We start from the raw sequence: 7,912 nt of genomic DNA on the forward strand, positions 1-7,912 counted from the left end.
TGGAAACTGTATGATAAACCTAAAAGGATCTACAAGCCTAAAGCCCGGTTCATACTTCCTGCAAATGCGATTAAGTTTTGTTGTCACAAACTCGCAATGAATCACTCGCAACAGTTGAACTGTGTTCAACCTCTTTGAAACATTTGTTAACTAAACAGGGCTAGCTGGGTCGCCAAAATTCACTTTGCATTTGCAGGAAGTATGAACCAGGTTTAAAGTCACCTGGAAGTGGTATTTTTTCAAAATAAAGCTTTTGTCACTAATATATGTGTTTTGATGAGTGGAATGTGAATAAACAGTTAACTAAGGTTTTAAAAAATCAGTTCTTATGTTATTTACAAATTTAAGAGTAGACCCCGACCCGAGAGGGCGCTGTTCGTGACGTCAATCAAGGCAGACTTTACCTGTAATGCGTAGAGTAAACACAATTGCAAAGTACATGTACGGACCAAGTCGTGAGTTTGTATGTTTCAAAACAACAACAAAAATGTTTTTTCCGACAGTGCCGACCAGGTGTAATGCTGCTGAATGCAGAAAAACACTTTTTGAAATGTACCAACTTACGACTTGGACGTACATGTACTTTGCACGTGTGTTTACTATACGCATTGCAGGCAAAGTCTGCCTCGATTGACGTCACAAAAGGGGTAGGCGGAGTCAGCCCCCCAAACAACTTTATATATTTTTTAAACATATAAATCGTGACAAACAATTACTAAAAAAATTGTTTTATTGTTCGTAAGCATATACTCTTATGTTTGAAAGAAAACAAATTCTATTTCCAGGTGACTTTAAGTAGTGATTAACTTACTTGCATGATGGGCAGAAATAGATGACGGTTTGTCCTTCATCAGCCGATCGTGTTTGCCTGGTGTGGCAATGAAGTCCATCGTGACGGCACTTGGCACATGCCCTGTCAATCTGAAACCAGACCAGATACAAAAATGAAATTAAGAAGTGATGAAAAATAACCAAGCATTGATAATACGCCTAAAAGGTAGAGCCATAAGTTTTTTTGTTTTGTTTTTCAATGATTAATGGACAAAACATAGAAAGAAGAAGTAAAACTGTGAAAGTTTCAGCAAAACAGATCTACTGGTTCTACTTGCTGAGAAAACAGAAAGAAGCAAAACCCTGGCACAGTAGCGATCAATCAATAAGAGGTAAAGATTTCGATACATCAATATAAAAGGTTTGCTTTTTTTCCCAAGCATTTTAAAATAATTGGCCAGGGGTGTCCTTCCGGGTGGCGAACCCGATTTTCGCTCCTCTGTTTTCACAGGTAAAATATAAAACCTCTGAAATAAAACAAACCTATTTGTATATCAAAATATTTGGGGGCTTCCGTTTCAATCAAACACTGATAAAAAATTTACCAGGGGTTTCCTTACGGGTGGCGAACCCTTTGTTACTGAATTTCTGCTCTTCTCGTTTCAGAGTTAAAAATATAAAACCAAATATTTGGGGGCTTATTTTTCAAGACTTGCCAAATAAATCACCTTATATGAAGTGGCAAATTTTTCAATTAATAAACAGCAGTTAAAAAAATTGGCTAGAGGTTTCCCTAATTTTTCAATTAATAAACAGCAGTTAAAAAATTGGCTAGAGGTTTCCCTATGGGTGGCGAACCCATATCACTTAAATAGTTAAATACAAAACCTACGATATTAAACTGTTTCTAACCAAATATTTGGGGGGGGGGGGGTAATTTTCCAAAATTACCATATTATAAAAAAAATGACAATTTAAAATGAAGTGGTACATTTTTCAATTAAACACAGTTAAAAAAATTGCCAGCGGTTTCCCTACGGGTGGCGAACCCATATCACTGATTGTTGCTCTTCTTAAAGGTTAAATATAAACCTTCTGAAATAAAACAAATATTTCTAACCAAATATTTGGGGAGAGGAGAGGGTAATTTTCAAAAATTACCAAATTATAAAAGAAATCGCCTTTTAAAATGAAGCGGTACTAAACACAGTTAAAATATTTGCCAGAAGTTTCCCTACTGGTGACGAACCCATATCACTGAATGTTGCTCTTCTTAAGAGTTAAATATAAAACCTCTAAAATAAAACAAAACTATTTCTGACCAAATATTTGGGGTGGGGGAGGAATTACCAAGTTATAAAAAAAAATCGCCTTTTAAAACGAAGTGGTACATTTTTCAACTAAAACAGTTAAAACATTGGCCAGAGGTTTCCTTAGGCCAAACAAAATAAATGTTGTGTTTACGGTAACCCGACCGACCTGATTTTTTTGCGGCCGAATTGCCGACCTCAAAACATTTTTCTAAATATTTTGTGAGTTGGTAAAGTTTAAAATGACAACTTATAAACTTTTATATTTTACCACTTTCCAACATGAGGGTTTATTTAAACTTGATGAGTCGAACAAGGTTAGTATCAGCCCTGATACTTCACCCACGACGGCAACAACGGCAATTGCCGTCGTTGCCCCTACCGATTGCCGCAATGCCCTTCAAAAACCCAATTTTTCACGGCAATGATTGCCGTGCCCTTTTCTCATCTTGCCGCCGTGCCCTTCCTCCCGAAAAAAAATTATATTCAACGTTGCCCAAGTTCGAAAATAAGCAAAAAAGTCCCGATGTCTGTGTAAATTTTTACGCAAAGAAATATACCCCAATTTCACGCACGTAAGGCACAACAGCAGATTTCAGGCCCGTTAGTCGTTGTTCTTTGCGTGCGACAAAAAAATACTCGAAACATCGAACGCTAGAGGGCGTTTCGGAACAGAGCGATAGCGTGAGATTAAATGCCCTCTAGTGGTAAAATTATGCGAACCAACGCTAAACGCCTTGAGACGAAGACTCGACGTGTCTGTGCATGCTGGGATAGTGGTTTTCCCCATGCTTGGTACATGTGATGTACCATCATGTACAGCATAGTCGTCGCGCACCTCATGCATTTATTGTCAACATCGTGTCAAAATGGAGCAGTTACGTGGGAATTTTAGCGTTTCTACGAAAAACTACACAACGTGCATGACCAATAGTAGGATTACGTATGAACAAAAATTATTTATTGTGTATTGTAAGTAGTTTATTTTATTGAGTTAGATGAATGCTTTCTTTTTTCATTGGGTAACAGTTAGAAAATGGAAAAATTGGAAGAACTATTTTTTGCAGGCAACTCAGAGGTTTTTTTTTTAGTGCCGTCGTGCCCTTCGCAACTTTTTTGTGATTGCTGTGATGCCCTTCCAAATTTTTGAAAATTGCCTTGGTGCCCTAAATAAAAATAAAATTACAAAATAAAATTATTTTCCTACCTACCTACCTGGAATTTTTTCGGGCCGTTACCGTAAACACAACATTTATTTTGTTTGGCCTTATGGTTGGCGAACCTTTATCACTGAATTTTGCTGTTTTCAGAGGGATAAAACCTCTGAAATAAAATAAACAAGTACCAACAAAGAACTTTGGGGTTGCTTTTTTTTCAAAATTTACAAAATTATAAACCACCTTTCATTGTGCATTGAAATTGTGCCTTTTTTTTCAAACCATTTCATAATTGACCAGAGGTCCCCCTACAGGTGGCAAACCCTTTACACTGATTCGTTTTTGTGTCTTTCCTGAAGAAAAACAAAATCGTGAACCTAAATATTTTGGGGGTTATATTCTTCAAAAGAAACCATATGCAATAAATCACCTAATAAATTTCATCTATTGTGCATCTTTTTTTTTCATAAACCAATTTTAAAAATTCAGAGTAATATAAATGTTGAAACCTCTGAAAGAAAAAAGAAAAATAAAATGTTTTGATGGTTCTAGCAGGGGCAACTAAACAACAATAATGTACAAACATTTCTGTATGTAAACATCAAGATATAAACCTAAACAATTTGGACAATTCCTAAGACATGTAAGATAAAACTCCAGTGTTTCACTCACCAGTGGTCCTAGGTCTTTCTGGTCGACGACCTCCTGACGACCTTTAACATTCTTGTGAGAGTTGAGACGCAGGTATGAATGATAGACCACACCATGTAATGCAGCTGTAATGAGAAGGAAGACAATAAGTGACTTTTCATTCATTCCAAAAATGCTGTCTGTGGCATGTGCTATTAATTGGTAGTGATATAAAATATGCGGTCATCGCTGAGTGAAACAAAGAAAAAAAAATCACTGATAATATTAAATTTAATAAAAACAACTTTACACAAGTGTTACATTTTGTTGAAAATCTGTGAAAGGAATGTAATTTTTATATCAAATATTTTTTGTCAACTACAAATTATGTCACAGGTCATTTACATCATCAGACTCAAAGTCATTGAGCTGAATTTGCATTAATGTGTTTAATATTCAAAGTCTGAGTGTTGCGATCATGCATCAGCCTCCTCCCCCACCGCCTCCTTGACCACGTCCCGACCCCGCCTACCCCTTTCATAAATAACGCACAAGTCAAGGGGGTTATCACACACAACTTTACAAGCTCCGGTTTCCACAATAAATATATATATTCCAAACTTACTTTTTGCATTTACTTTGTGAGCACATGTCTTGCACTTCATAACTACCGTTTTTTTTTCAGGAAACGGTAAAATGGAGCCAAATGCGGGCAAAATTCTCTCGAAGAAGCAAGTCACTCCTCTCCGTCCATGTTTTTGAGAAATTCTGATACCGCATGCGTTTCTGAATGGGACACACGTGATTTATCAAGCTTGACTTCATCTATACGTTCAGCGTTGAATTAGGTTTAGGGTATCTGACTAAGTATTTAAATAGGAATCGCGCCCTCTGTCGGCGGATTGTAGAGTCTCCCGCGTAAAGTTAATGAGCCTGCATTAGATGGCTAATTGATGCACTTGCTGGATGATTTTGATTAATTCTGGTTAAAAATACCACTCTATGAAAATACCAAGCGCAACAGGATAAAAAAATTAAATTAAACAAACAATAATTATCCCCAAATACGAACCACACCACGAGAAATCCCTTCCAAATACTACTAATAATCATTATAGAACCGTTACAAAAGTTGTCACTCACAAAGATGAAAAAAAACAAAGAAATAATATTATTATATGATTTTGTTTAACCATTATAATGCTGGAAAATTGCCCCTCGCTATGTTTATGTTGAAATATGTTTATGTTGAAGTTGTCTTACCATGTGTGTCCTCAAATGCATTTTTGTTATTTTTAACCACTGGGGTAATTTTACATAACAATAAAAAACAGTTATTTTAGTAAGTTGCTGCTGGGGGATTAGCAAATTGTTTTTGGTTTGAAGTTTCTAATTCTAGATTCGCTTGCAATTCGTTTAACTGGCATTCGGCGAGAGCAGACAAGTGAAGGAGACCGTTGCAAATACGCCTAAAATAAAGCAATAACGTTTTGTCACAAACTTCCATCCTGCCTGCGCCTCTTGAATTTCACCGACTCATGTGTGTAGCAAATTTTCCCCAAATTTGAAAGGCAGTCGACACTATTGGTACATACTCAAAATAATTATTAACATAAAACCTTACTTGGTAACGAGTAATGGGGAGCTGTTGATAGTTTAAAACATTGTGAGAAACGGCTCCCCTCTGACGACGTAGTTTTCAAGAAAGAAGTAATTTTCCACGAAGTAGATTTCGAGACCTCGGATTTAAAGAACTTGAGTTCTTGAAATCAAGCATCTGAAAGCATACAACTTCGTGTGACAGGGGTGTTTTTTCTGTCATTTATTATCTCGCAACTTCGATTACCGATTGAGTTCAAATTTTCACAGGTTTGTTATTATTTATGCATAATGTTGAGATACATCCAAGTGAGCAGACTGGTATTTGACAATCACCAATAGTGTCCACTGTCTTCAACAGCCAAAGCAACAAACGTATTACCTTTCTTCAGACGTAAAAATGTGTTGTTTGCAGTTTAACAAGTAGGTTTTATGATTATAATTGTTTTGAGTATAATTACCAAACTGCTATAAGAAGAAATACCAGTCACAAATAATTGTACTTTTTAATTTGCCTGATCAAGAAAGGTTTTATGACGATAATTATTTGGAGTAATTACCAATTGTGTCCACTGCCTTAAAGGCAGTGGACACTATTGGTAATTACTCAAAATAGTTATAAGCATAAAACCTTTCTTGAATACAAGTAATGGGGAGAGGTTGACCGGAAGGTTAGCAAAACTTTAATGGGAGACTTTTGGGACGCTTGGTGGCAGCAGACTTACCAGGTAAAATCTATCATTCTCGGTCATGTGCGCACGCTCAGAACTACGTATAACAATGGAAATTTACCTGAAGTCTGCTGCCACCTAGCGTCCCAAAGTCTCCCATTGTGTGTCTTTAATGTTACGGTTAGCAGCGCTATGAAATGAAAATCGCACAGTAAGCACAACATCGGCCATTAAGCAGCGCCATGAACTTGTACCATGGTAAATACATTGTTCTCGGTAATTGCGCATGCTCAAAACTACGTATGATCAATAGACCTTTTCGCAAAATACCATTACGCAAGCGCAGACTGTTGAATGAGGTGCATTGTGGGATAGATATGGATCAAATTTGATCACTAGCTAGACCACAATGCACCTAATTCCAAGCTTTACGCGCGCGCCCCAGTATTTGCGAAAAGGTGTAAGAATTATACGTTAGGTGGCAGCAGACCTAGGTAAGTCTGCTGCCACCTAGCGTTCCAAAGTCTCCCATTCAAAGTACACAATAATTTATTGCTCTTATAGAGGTCACTGCTCATCCCTGGTGGAAGGTGGACTTGGGGACCAACCACTGCCTCGGTCGTATCACCCTTGTCAACAGAGGAGAGTGCTGTAGTAAGTTCACATTTTTATTTTCTCAAAGATGTTATTTCAAGGACATGGCTAATTGTAATGGTAGTCTGTTTGCAAGAAGATTTGTATCAAGTCCCGTTCTCAAGCGAGAGGTTCGTAGCATATCCGCCATCAAAAAGTAGCTAATACCGAGAATTAACCATTCTTGATTTGGATTTAACACAACTAGAACAATAATTGGGGGAGTTTTCTGATGTCAGGCTAGCTTGCAAGGTGTGCCGAAGATTCGGTCCACTATTATGGGAAATTTACGATTCAAAAGATTCATCCGCTACAGTATCTGGCATAAATTCACGAGCCTCGAAGTGTGATGTCAGATGTTCAGATGGGCGTGGTCCTTGCAATACAGCTTAGGCGGGCGAGAGCGCTGTTTATATCATACCCTTATAACAACGAACGAAGAACGCCCATGCTTTGACATATTTAACGTTGTCAATTCTTATGTATTGTCATGACTCATTAATTATTTGTTACTTGTTTTACTTAGTATTTCAAAAATGTTCAACCTTACAGGTGATCGTTTGTTTGGCGCCATCGTTAGGGCCGGCATAGAGAGCGACATTTTTCAAAACGCCGCGTGTGGGTTACCAGTGACAATAGACCAAGCATCGATCCCTGGGGCACACAAACAGTTTTTATGTGACCCTCCTGTGATTGCCCGGTACGTCAGTGTGGACGATGACAAGACGTTTCAAACCGACGAGTATGCCAGCTCACTGACACTGTGTGAAGTGAAGATTGAAGAGTACAGCATGGACGAATGCCCTCAGCATGGACGAATGCCCTCAAACAACAAATTACAATTTCGTGCATTTTGTTTTATGTGGGAAGTATACTTCCTGCATGGAATCCACTCCGGATTTTCGGCAATATCTCTAAAAATATTTTGTGACCGACTTTTGAAAATAATTTGTCAGATGTTGGTTTTAATGTTTACATCTACATTTTTTACATAGGACTAAAACAATAACGGTTTCAAATTTTTTTTATTTGCCTGTAAGCGATAACGCTTTTAGGTTAAGCCTAATCGTTGAGTGAATAATGAAGAAAGAAATTACTTCATTAAAACAGGAGATCGTTTTTCATCTAAATTTACTTGCCC

General features: G+C 37.4%; 1 long non-coding RNA gene across 1 annotated transcript; it reads right to left on the bottom strand.

The window, feature by feature from the left end:
- Positions 1–884: 884 nt before the first annotated feature.
- On the bottom strand, positions 885–4,524 carry LOC117298269. The gene is made up of 3 exons (XR_004519957.1): positions 4,494–4,524; positions 3,911–4,014; positions 885–921 (listed from the first exon to the last, which is right to left on the bottom strand). It is a non-coding gene; the product is annotated as an uncharacterized LOC117298269 (long non-coding RNA).
- Between the last annotated feature and the right edge of the window lie 3,388 nt (positions 4,525–7,912).

The sequence above is a fragment of the Asterias rubens genome, chromosome 13 (assembly GCF_902459465.1).
Source record: "Asterias rubens chromosome 13, eAstRub1.3, whole genome shotgun sequence".
Taxonomy (NCBI): Eukaryota; Metazoa; Echinodermata; class Asteroidea; order Forcipulatida; family Asteriidae; genus Asterias; species Asterias rubens.